At 37.6% G+C, this 12,866-nt stretch overlaps 1 long non-coding RNA gene across 1 annotated transcript; it reads right to left on the bottom strand.

Moving 5' to 3' along the window:
* Positions 1-83: 83 nt before the first annotated feature.
* LOC126347740 (uncharacterized) lies at positions 84-9,394 on the bottom strand. The gene is made up of 2 exons (XR_007565167.1): positions 9,308-9,394; positions 84-336 (listed from the first exon to the last, which is right to left on the bottom strand). It is a non-coding gene; the product is annotated as an uncharacterized LOC126347740 (long non-coding RNA).
* Positions 9,395-12,866: the final 3,472 nt, after the last annotated feature.

Below are 12,866 nucleotides of genomic sequence, written 5' to 3'. Positions count from 1 at the left end.
ACCAGAGGAATGGGGGTGAACTGTATTGATTAAAAAAGGGGCACAAATTCAAAATTAGGCTCAGAAAATACAAACTAAACAAATGATTTCAAAATAGAAGCATGTTATTTCACATACTTCTGCGTTTTATTTTCACTTAATTACATAAGAGAACTGAAATAATTAAAAAACTTTTGTCTTGTGCATGTAGCCCAGAGTCATATTCAGCCTTTCAATAATCTCACTGGCCGTCCCCTTGCCAATACCAATGACAACTGCAATGGACAGAAAAAATCTCCAGAGGCAAAATATTTGAGTGTCAGCTGTGACTGCTTCATTGGTGAAACAGAGTCATTTCTGAAAGAAAGGAAAAGAATGACACGAGACAATTTGTTTGACAATTCAAGAGAAATTTAAAAACATAACATTCTACTTACTCCTTCTACTGTTATTATAATGTAGATTCTGTAACTAAAGATTTCCTGTTAGCTTAAAGTCAAGTACCTATTTTCTTATGACACACACATAACAATTACTTTTATCAATGTGATTATGTGGATAAAATTAATAACTTCCAACACAAATGCCATATTCTATAGCTTCTTAAAAAGGCTGACTTACCTGTTAATTTTAGTGTGTTAAGCTTATCTTGGGTAGCACAAATAATTTATATGTTTATAGGAATAATTGTAGTTGGCGTAACAACCTTTTTGCTCTGAAGCATTCACTAAAAGATGGGAAGCAGTTGTCTCAATGGGAGATAAGACTGTACAATATTTTCTGCTATAGATGTGCCTGAGCTAACTCTGGACGGTAGTGTTTTTGTAACTTTTTGTACATTGAACAGCCATAATAATCCATTAGTTTCAGAAAATATGGTGCTTCACGGAAGTGCAAAATTATATAGTTCAGTTTAAGTTGCTTTCAGCTAATTACAATTTGAAATAAAGGAAGACACTGACAATAGCTTGATATTCAAGGAGAGAGAAAACCACAGCATACCAGACATTCCTTCAATATGCTACAACCATGATTCATTAACAAGTTTCCTGTTCTCTTCCAATAACATGCACGCAAGGTGAGTCATGAGGAAAGGTACGTGTTTTGATGGGTGATAACAGTAGAGATTCTGAACAAAAAACTTGATGTGGATATATGTCCTATTCTGAGATACTTTTAATGTACATTTCTATCTATTTTCTGTATTTTTCGTTGTCATTGCTTACAACGTACCACAGTAATATAGAGGAAGTTGATACAGGACGCTTGTGGTCTATCAAGTCGGAAAACTGCCTCAAACTGCCCTACAAAAAGCACCAAGCTACAGCACACGCGCGTCGCGCGAAATTTTCAATATTCTCGCCATCGCTCCGCCCACTGTTTGTCCTAGATCAAATATAAATAGGACCTTTTTTGTAGAAAATTTAATTCAGTTTGTGTACTGAGACACGTGGAGTGTGCAGTTTTCGAACTGTGAAAGAAAAAAGTACAAAAGTGATATTAAACATGTTCTATCTCAGAAACCATTCACAATAGGGCATATGTCTACATGAAGTTTTTTTTTTTTTCAAAATCACTAATACTACCGCATTTCGAAGCATGTACCTTTCCTCCTGACTCACCCTGTACATAGGCATTATTTTATTATAAATATGGATGGGCTTCTGGGGATAAGACAGCTATATTCTGCAGCTGATTAGACATAACCGTTTTTTTATACTAATTTTCCTGTTAATCTTGCTTTGTTAAACTTAGCTTGAGTAAGCACAGGCTTCAGTGAGTAATGGTAGGCGTGTTGCTCTGAAGCACTGATGGGCCTCTAATTCTAACATTTAGAGGCAAGTTGTTCTGATGCTGTCATGGTGTTTACAAAAATTGCCATTCCCAACAGGAAACAGAGTCAAACAATATTTTCTGCTATTGACATAATATGGCTGAATGAAACTGCAACACTATTGATTTATCAAAAAGTTTTGCTACATGAAAATACAATGTTTTTGTCTAAAACTGAAATAGCTGCTAATACAAATAGTACCCACAAATGGTGTGGATTTTCGTTTCGGTTAAGTCTATTGCGGCATTGCTAAGTAAAACGAAAGAGTCCTACATCTACATCTACATTTATACTCCGCAAGCCACCCAGCGGTGTGTGGCGGAGGGCACTTTATGTGCCACTGTCGTTACCTCCCTTTCCTGTTCCAGTCGCTTATGGTTCGCGCGAAGAACTACTGTCTGAAAGTCTCCGTGCGCGCTCTAGTGTCTCTAATTTCACATTTGTGATCTCCTCGGGAGGTATAAGTAGGGAGAAGCAATATATTCGATACCTAATCCAGAAACGCACCCTCTTGAAACCTGGCGAGCAAGCTACACCGCGATGCAGAGCACCTCTCTTGCAGAGTCTGCCACTTGAGTTTGCTAAACATCTCCGTAACGCTATCACGGTTACCAAATAACCCTGTGATGAAACGCACCGCTCTTCTTTGGATCTTCTCTGTCTCCTCCGTCAACCCGATCTGGTACAGATCCCACACTGATTAGCAATACTCAAGTATAGGTCGAACGAGTGTTTTGTAAGCCACCTCTTTTGTTGATGGACTACATTTCCTAAGGACTCTCCCAATGAATCTCAAACTGGTACCCGCCTTACCAACAATTAATTTTATATGATCATTCCACTTCAAATCGTTCCGCATGGATACTCCCAGATATTTTACAGAAGTAACTGCAACCAGTGTTTGTTCCACTATCATATAACCATACATCCTTCTACTTCTGCAGGAATTTTAACACTTGCCAGACCAATAAGACTATTTTGGCATGAATCATCACTTTAATGTGCTTGATTTACATAAATAACACGACGGAATTCATGACGTACTGAAGTCAAGTGCATCATGTGTTCCAGTTTCTCACATAAAAGATTGAAAAGACAAAGTATGACTTCCTTTGTTACAGAATATCTTGATACAAATTCGGAATCGGCGTTGTCTCGCTTTCTTCTCCTTCCTCATTCTCACGAAGAGTTCAGACAAAATCTTGTCATGCTGTCTTCAGCTGCGTCTGTCACTATTCCTCCCACCTCGAAAACCTATTCCCCAGTTAAGCTCGCTAACTGGCCAAAAATCATTGGTTAAGGAGGACATAAAGAAACAAAGTTTTAAGAGAGATTAGGATTGATACAAATCTTCAGTTTGAGAAAGAAACCAAAAACATAATTCTAGCTTATTACATCAGCATAAACAGCTGTTGGTTACGAATTTTAAACAGTCAGCAGAAATATCAACTCTATCCAATTTTAACTCAGTCATTGTGAAATGTCAGCTATCTGTATTGCTTCTAAGTATTCGAGGACTGAGAAATGAAAGTAATGAATTAATTATCTGGATAGATGAATTAGAGTCCTCAAGCCCAGTTGACATAATCTGCCTATCTGAACATCATGTGATCACTGGTATAGAACTTTTAAGTATTAGAGGATTTAGGTTAGCATCTCACTTTTGTAGAGGCGAAATGGAGAAACGAGCTGCCACATGCATCAGGAACTGTCATAAATTTAAGAACATAGACACTCATAAATTTCGCCTAGAACAGCTTATTGAAGTATGTGCAACAGAAGTAGAATTTCATAAAAAATTCTTCATAATATTGAGAGTATATCGAGCACATGCAGGTAAATTTAATCTGTTCATAAACCACCTTGAAGCTGTACTGGTACATTTAAAAATTAAAAACAAAAACATAGTGGTTGATAGTGACTACAGTGTAGATTTCCTTAAAGACTCCCAATAAGAACTTATTTGAGTTAGTAACACTATCATTCAGCTTTCCACTCTAAGGTTCCCAACTAGGGTAACCAATTGCTCACAAACATCCATTGGTAATATCTTTATAGAAAAGTCAAATGTACAAAATTATATTACAAAACCTATAGTCAATGGCCGCTCAGACCATGACATGCAGTTCCTTCTGTTAAATGTTAATACTGAACAGCATGTAACATCTGTTAAATCTGAACTCAAGAGGGTAATCAATAAGCCAAAAATTGATTATCTTCAGAAATTCCTCAGAGAGATTCACTGGAGTCATGCTTAGAGTGCTCACAGCATGAATGAAAAATCTAACACTTTTGATAATGAAGTACTTACTTTCCTTGAACACTGTTTTCCCCCAAAACTGACCGAGGTTAGACAAAGTCTACAAAGACGCCATGGATTACTCTAAGAATAGAGGTATCTTCTAAAACAAAAAGTAAACTGTATCTGTCAATCTGAAACAGTTCTAATGTTCTATAGGATATTACAAGAAATACTGCAAAATATTAAAGCCTGCTATATGGACATCAAAGCAAATATATTAAAAGGAAAAGATAGTCATATCAGATATCAAAATAAAGACAATATGGGATATAATAAAGGAGGAGACCAGTAGAACCAGACATGAAGAGGGGCAAATAGCATTAACAGTAAATGATACATTGTTGACACATGTGTATATAGTTTCAGAACTTCTTAACGAACATTTTACAGCTGTTACTGAAAAGATGGGGTTGTCAGGTTCTGTAGATGCTGACATGGGATACCAAAGACCAAACATTTCAAGTAACTTCCATAATATGAATTTGACCCTCACTATCCCAACAGAAGTAATGTCCATCATAAAATCCTTAAAATCAAAAACATCTGGTAGGTATGATGAAATATCAACAAAGGTAATCAAAGAATGTCATTTTGAGTAAAGTAACATATTAAGCTATCTGTGTAGCCAGTCGTTTATCAGTGGAATATTTACTGAATGATTGAAATATGCTGAAGTTAAGCCACTGTTGAAGAAGGTAGATAAAGGAATAGCCTCAAATTTCCATCGAATTTCACTTTTGCCGGTGTTCTCAAAAGTTTGAGAAAAGGTAATGTACGCCCCCCCCCCCCCCCCCCCCCCATGAACCATGGACCTTGCCGTTGGTGGGGAGGCTTGCGTGCGTCAGTGATACAGATAGTCGTACCGTAGGTACAACCACAACGGAGGGGTATCTGTTGAGAGGCCAGACAAACGTGTGGTTCCTGAAGAGGGGCAGCAGCCTTTTCAGTAGTTGCAAGGGCAACAGTCTGGATGATTGACTGATCTGGCCCTGTAACAATAACCAAAACGGCCTCGATGTGATGGTACTGCAAACGGCTGAAAGCAAGGGGAAACTACGGACGTAATTTTTCCCGAGGGCATGCAGCTTTACTGTATGATTAAATGATGATGGTGCCCTCTTGGGTAAAATATTCCTGAGGTAAAATAGTCCCCCATTCGGATCTCCGGGCGGGGACTACTCAAGAGGATGTCGTTATCAGGAGAAAGAAAACTGGAGTTCTACAGATCGGAGCGTGGAATGGCAGATCCCTTAATCGGGCAGGTAGGTTAGAAAATTTTAAAAGGGAAATGGATAGGTTAAGGTTAGATATAGTGGGAATTAGTGAAGTTCAGTGGCAGGAGGAACAAGACTTCTGGTCAGGTGACTACAGGGTTATAAACACAAAATCAAATAGGGGTAATGCAGGAGTAGGTTTAATAATGATTAGGAAAATAGGAATGCGGGTAAGATACTACAAACAGCATAGTGAACGCATTATTGTGGCCAAGATAGATATGAAGCCCACGCCTACTACAGTAGTACAAGTTTATATGCCAACTAGCTCTGCAGATGACGAAGAAATTGAATACATGTATGATGAAATAAAAGAAATTAATCAGATAGTGAAGGAAGACGAAAATTTAATACTCATGGGTGACTGGAATTCGAGTGTAGGAAAAGGGGGAGAAGGAAACGTAGTAGGTGACTATGGATTGGGGCTAAGAAATGAAAGAGGAAGCCGTCTGGTAGAATTTTGCACAGACCACAACTTAATCATAGCTAATACTTGGTTTAAGAATCATGAAAGAAGGTTGTATACATGGAAGAACCCCAGAGATACTAAAAGGTATCAGATATTATAACTGTAAGACAGAGATTTAGGAACCAGGTTTTAAATTATAAGACGTTTCCAGGGCAGATGTGGACTCTGACCACAATCTATTGGTTATGACCTGTAGGTTAAAACTGAAGAAACTGCAAAAAGGTGGAAATTTAAGGATATGAGACATGGATAAACTAAAAGAACCAGAGGTTGTACAGAGTTTCAGAGGCAGCTTAAAGGAGCAATTGACAGGAATGGGGGAAAGAAATACAGTAGAAGACGAATGGGTAGCTTTGAGGGATGAAGTAGTGAAGGCAGCAGAGGATCAAGTAGGTAAAAAGACGAGGGCTAGTAGAAATCCTTGGGTAACAGAAGATATATTGAATTTAATTGATGAAAGGAGAAAATACAAAAATGCAGTAAATGAAGCAGCCAGAAAGGAATACAAACATCTCAAAAATGAGATCGACAGGAAGTGCAAAATGGCTAAGCAGGGATGGCTAGAAGACAAATGTAAGGATGTAGAGGCTTATCTCTCTAGGGGTAAGATAGATACTGCCTACAGGAAAATTAAAGATACCTTTGGAGATAAGAGAACCACTTCTTTGAACATCAAGAGCTCAGATGGAAACACAGTTCTAAGCAAAGAACGGAAAGCAGAAAGGTGGAAGGAGTATAAAGAGCGTCTATACAAGGGCGATGAACTTGAGGACTATATTATGGAAATGGAAAAGGATGTAGATGAAGAAGAAATGGGAGATACGATACTGCGTGAAGAGTTTGACAGAGCACTGAAAGACCTGAGTCGAAACAAGGCCCCCGGAGTAGACAACATTCCAAGGGAACTACTGACGGCCGTGGGAGAGCCAGTCCTGACAAAACTCTACCATCTGGTGAGCAAGATGTATGAAACAGGCGAAATACACTCAGACTTCAAGAAGAATATAATAATTCCAACCCCAAAGAAAGCAGGTGTTGACAGATGTGAAAATTACCGAACAATCAGTTTCATAAGCCACAGCTGCAAAATACTAACACAAATTCTTTACAGACGAATGGAAAAACTAGTAGAAGCCGACTTCGGAGAAGATCAGTTTGGATTCCGTAGAAATACTGGAATAAGTGAGGCGATGCTGACCTTACAACTTATCTTAGAAGAAAGATTAAGGAAAGGCAAACCTACGTTTCTAGTATTTGTAGACTTAGAGAAAGCTTTTGGCAATGTTGACTGGAATACTCTCTTTCAAAATCTAAAGGTGGCAGGGGTAAAATACAGGGAGCGAAAGGCTGTTTACAATTTGTACAGAAACCAGATGGCAGTTATACGACTCGAGGGGCATGAAAGGGAAGCAGCAGTTGGGAAGGGAGTGAGACAGGGTTGTAGCCTCCCCCCGATGTTATTCAATCTGTATATTGAGCAAGCAGTAAAGGAAACAAAAGAAAAATTCGGAGTAGGTATTAAAATCCATGTGGATGAAATAAAAACTTTGAGGTTCGCCGATGACATTGTAATTCTGTTAGAGGCAGCAAAGTACTTTTAAGAGCAGTTGAACGGAATGGAGAGTGTTTTGAAAGGAGGATATAAGATGAACATCAACAAAAGCAAAACGGGCATAATGGAATGTAGTCAAATTAAGTCAGATGATGCTGAGGGAATTAGATTACGAAACGAGACTCTTAAAGTAGTAAAGGAGTTTTGCTATTTGGAGAGCAAAATAACTGATGATCGAAGTAGAGAGGATATAAAATGTAGACTGGCAATGGCAAGGAAAGCGTTTCTGAAGAAGATAAATTTATTAACATCGAGTATAGATTTAAGTGTCAGGAAGTCATTTCTGAAAGTATTTGTATGGAGTGTAGCCATGTATGGAAGTGAAACATGGACGATAAATAGTTTGGACAAGAAGAGAATAGAAGCTTTCGAAATGTGGTGCTACAGAAGAATGTTGAAGATTAGATGGGTAGATCACATAACTAATGAGAAAGTATTGAATTGGATTGGGGAGACGAGAAGTTTGTGGCACAACTTGACCAGAAGAAGGGATCGGTTGGTAGGACATGTTCTGAGGCATCAAGGGATCACCAAGTTAGTATTGGAGGGTAAAAATCGTAGAGGGAGACCAAGAGATGATTACACTAAGCAGATTCAGAAGGATGTAGGTTGCAGTAAGTACTGGGAAATGAAGCTTGCACAGGACAGAGTAGCAAGGAGAGCTGCATCAAACCAGTCTCAGGACTGAAGACCACAACAACAACAACAATGTACAATCAGCTTCATAACCATCTTATCACAAAGAACATACTGTTAAATTTGCAGTTCGGATTTCTGAAGGGTTCTGATATTGAGACGGCTATCTGCACTTACAGTGAAAATGGACTTAATTCATTAGACAAAAATTTGCAGGCAACTGGTATATTTTGTGATCTATCAAAGGCATTTGACTGTGTAAATCTCAATATCCTTTTAGGCAAATGAGGATATTATGGTGTTACAGGAAAAGCTGCAACATGGTTCAAATCTTATACCTTTGGCAGGAAAGAAAGGGTGTTGTTAGGAAAGAGACATGTATTAAGCTATCAGGCATCATTCAACTGTGAACTAATTACATGAGAGGTCCAGAAGGTTCCACCTTATGGCTCATACTTTTTCTTGTGTATATCAATGATCTTTCATCCATAACATTACTAGATGCCAAGTTTTTTTCGTTTTCTGCCCACACATTGCAATAAATAGCACATTAGTTGTTTTCATAGAAAGATCAGCTACTAAAATATGTGTGGACATTAATCACTGCTTCTTAGCCAATTCTTTGACAATAAACTTTGAGAAAACACATTACAGGAAGTTCAGAACTTGTAGGGGGTGACCCACGAATATATTCCTAACATATGATGAGAAGCACATAGGAGAAGTGGACAATGTTAAATTCTTGGGATTACAGCTTGATAATAAATTCCACTGGGAGAAGCACTCCACAGAACTGCTGAAGCATCTAAACAAATCTCTATTTGCAATTCTGTCAGACATATGGGAAATAAAAATGAAAAAGCTGGCATACTATGCTTACTTTCACTTCATACTGTCATATGGGATTACTTTTTGGGGCAATTCATCAAGCCAAGCTAAAGTTTTCCATGCACCATAACGTCCATAAGGTATATATGTGGTGCGAACTCAAGAACACCCTGCAGAGGCCTGTTTAGGGAACTAGCGATACTAACTACTGCTTCCTCATATATTTATTCCTTACTGAAATTTGTCATTAGAATTATATCACTTTTTCAAATCAACAGCTCAGTTCATCGAATTAATACTAGAAATAACAATAATCTTCACAAGGAATTAAAGTGACCTACTCTTGTACAAAAACACATTTTCAATAACTTACCAGCAGCCGTAAATAGCTTAACAATAAACGAAAATCAGTTTCAGAGAAGCTGAAAGGATTTATTGGTAGCCAACTCACTCTACTCCATCGATGAATTTGTCTGTAGAACCAACAGGTTGTGTGTGTTTGTGTATATAAAGTACAATATAACTCCTGCACCATTTCAATGCAGTAATTTGTTCATTGTAAATAAGTATTGTAGTAGTTCTATTAAATGTTTATTACCTTACAAATAAATAAATCATTTTTAAAAATTTTTTAGATTCATTGCATTACAGCGATCTTAGAAAATGAGTGTTGTAAAATGATCTTTTGACATAGCGGTCATTAAAATTTTAAAAAATTACGAGCATTCCACTTCGGACCTGAGGAAGGTACAGTAGCTTATTTGCTTCAGTTGTAAATATTTATCATGTATTACAGTTTTTCTGCCATGTTCTACATCCTGGAGACCACCTCGCTACATATCAATTGGAATGAAAGTACATCTAACCTAATCTAATCCCGAGTTTCTCTGGTTAGGCGTTATTCAGGGTTCATACAACTTGTTTCTCGCGCTATTCTGGGGATAGAGCTTAAACGGCTGCTAACAGGATATTGTACAACAGGCTTAAAAGTGGCATTTGCCAACTGATGGAATCTGAGAGTGTTGACTTTTTATTCACTGCAAGAATATGAAATAACTACAGAACCCTAAGTTAAATGATCTTCAATTAATTTCACCAACACATTCTTTAGTCGCTTGGGAACTACTTTAAAAATTACTTCATGTTATTCTGGAGCTGAAATTACAGCCCCCCAAACCCAATAAATCCACCACAGGTTTTCTCATGTTGTACTTGGTTTTGCAGAAATGAGACTCATCGATTTTCGTGATAACCGCATCCCCCCTCAAAGGTCCTCCAGATTTTATATATCCCCCACAAATTTCTTTTAAAAAACGAACACTAGTCTAAAATGGTACGCTCACACACACAACATTTATGCCCACACAACCACACAGCATATCTCAAACACAAACAGTATGTACTTTTTATTATTTCCCTAAAGGCCAGCTTCGATTCCTCAGATGACGTTCCTCGTTTAATTGAACGCAATATTCGATCTTTGGCACACATCTATGTGAATAAATCATAAGCGCAACGAGCAGACACACTTATCAGGTGCCTATGTTAACTGCACATACGATATCGAACATAATCAGCAAGAAGACCACATGACTCCAAAAATTGTATGTTTGACATAATATCTACTTGAAAAGCCTGCTTTAAGTCTTCCATATTCATAGGAATAAATCCATACCTACAAACGAAAACCAAAAAGTAAAAATTATCCAAAATGAAAAACACTTCTCCCGTATTGTCTAAAACTTACTAAGAACTGGAATAAGTACCAAATGAAATGGAAAGAGCAAATGACTGAAATTGATCCAAACGACAAAAATGCACAACTTCTAGCCCTGTCTTTTAAAAACACATTGATTTACTTCAATTTGCAATTATGGCACTTATCCACAGAAGATTTATTATAGGCAGCTCGAAAGGAAAAACATGAATATATATGCGAAAAAGCTCGAAATCAAAGACATTAATGTCTATGAGTAAATTATGAAGTCATTGGTCAAAGGCGAAGATTTGTATCCTATTTTGGGTCTACTAAAGCTCGGGATACAACCCATCGGCTTTGACCAATGATGTCATAGGCTGCTCATAGATATTAATGTCTTTACATTCCAGCCATAGATAATAAATCGGTTATCTGCTGCGGATAAGCGTCATCATTGTACATTAAAAAATTTAATGTGGTTTTAAAAGATCACTAGAGATTGTGTAATTTTTTTTCGTGTGCATTGATTTAAATAACTGGTTGTTTGCTATTCATTCGGTACTTTTTTTCCTCCTTTATTTTCCACAGAAGTACTAGCACACAAACAAGCGATTTCCTTAACATTAAAGTCGAAATATTACTAGCCTCGATATATGTCTGCCATATTTTTCTCTCTCCTGTATTCCTTTGTTTCTAAACACTCCTCTCAGATGTTACATCTGTGTAATAAATGGTCTTTGGCAAATTCTGACGTCATTGGTCTAAGCCAAAACAGTTGTGACCCCTTCTTCAGTAGACCCCCTATTTCTCAGTTAACCAAAAAATTATTAGACATTTCTAGAACAGGTTGCTTTCGATTCTGCTAAACTACATTTTCAAGCATAGCAGAACTGTGTAACTTAGATTTCTTTCATTATCACTCTGTTCACCAGTAATTATGATATTTCCTTGGCATGACGTGGGTTTTGCAGGCGTCCTGGGGTGAAGATGTATGTGGTCCTTCGTGGAACAGAGAAGAATTGGTATATCCAAATTTATCACTGTCGTCACCTCATATGGCCCATATCTAGCTGTAGAAAAAAAGAAGTGTGCCCATTCAGGCGATAATCCCAGAACATGGCTGCAGTATAATTGCACACAACTATGTCTCTTTCAGCATGAACTACGATGAATTTCTTTTACATGGTAGAGCTGTTGTAGACAAAGAACATGAGCATGATACAATGTGGGTATGTAGCTACATCTCTATGAACCCGAAGTTTCAGTCAAAGAAGAAAAAAATGTATAATTACGAGGTGAAAAAGATGTACTCTTCCTGAATTGTGTCTATCTCAAACATTATTGTCTCTAGCACAACGCCACTTGCACTCATAGAGCTACAAATCGTAGTTCTTAATTGGCTTGGGTAGACATAATGAGTCAATATGGGATGTAAGGATCGCCTTGTTGAATGGGAATTCTACCAGTCAGTCTGAGGAGGTTTCTTGGAGGTTTACCACATTCACTGGGTTACATTTTACTGAAAAATAATAAAACGCACTTTCCTCACCTTTAGTGATACCCATCAACATTAAACAACGGAAGTTATAAAAATGAAGCAATATATCTTTCAACGTGGCCTGACGTAAAATTTTTAGTAACATAAATGTTAATAGAGTACAGTGTAGCTTCAAAAGCATTTTAAAGGTATATTTCTTTTTTCATCTTTGAGGAGTATTAATGAGAGATTTTTTGCAAGTTCGTTTTGTCTCTATCCAACATCATTACCTCAATAATTAAGATATTTTTGCTGTTTCTTATTTTAAATTTTCCATGACGATCTAACATTATTAGTAGTCTCTATGAATAGGAATACTTTTGTGAATAAGTCATCGTATAACTTAGATTTTATCATAAGAAGGAATTAATTTAAAATCGTTGACTTAAAACATTTTCATTCATATATGTATTAGTTATATAACACTATGTGTATTGCATGGCAATGGCCTTGCCGCAGTGGATATACTGGTTCCCATCAGATCACTGAAGGTAATTGCTGTCGGGCATGTCCGGCACTTGGATGGGTGACCATCCAGGCCGCCATGAGCTGTTGCCATTTTTCGGGGTGTACTCAGACTCCTGATGCAAATTCAGGAACTACCCGACTGAATAGTAGCGGCTCCAATCAAAGAAAACCATCATAACGACGCGGAAGAGCGGCGTGCTGACCACACGCCCCTGCTATCCGCATCCT

Source organism: Schistocerca gregaria, chromosome 1, assembly GCF_023897955.1.
Source record: "Schistocerca gregaria isolate iqSchGreg1 chromosome 1, iqSchGreg1.2, whole genome shotgun sequence".
Taxonomy (NCBI): domain Eukaryota; kingdom Metazoa; phylum Arthropoda; class Insecta; order Orthoptera; family Acrididae; genus Schistocerca; species Schistocerca gregaria.
This window is presented reverse-complemented; position numbering and strand designations above follow the sequence as displayed.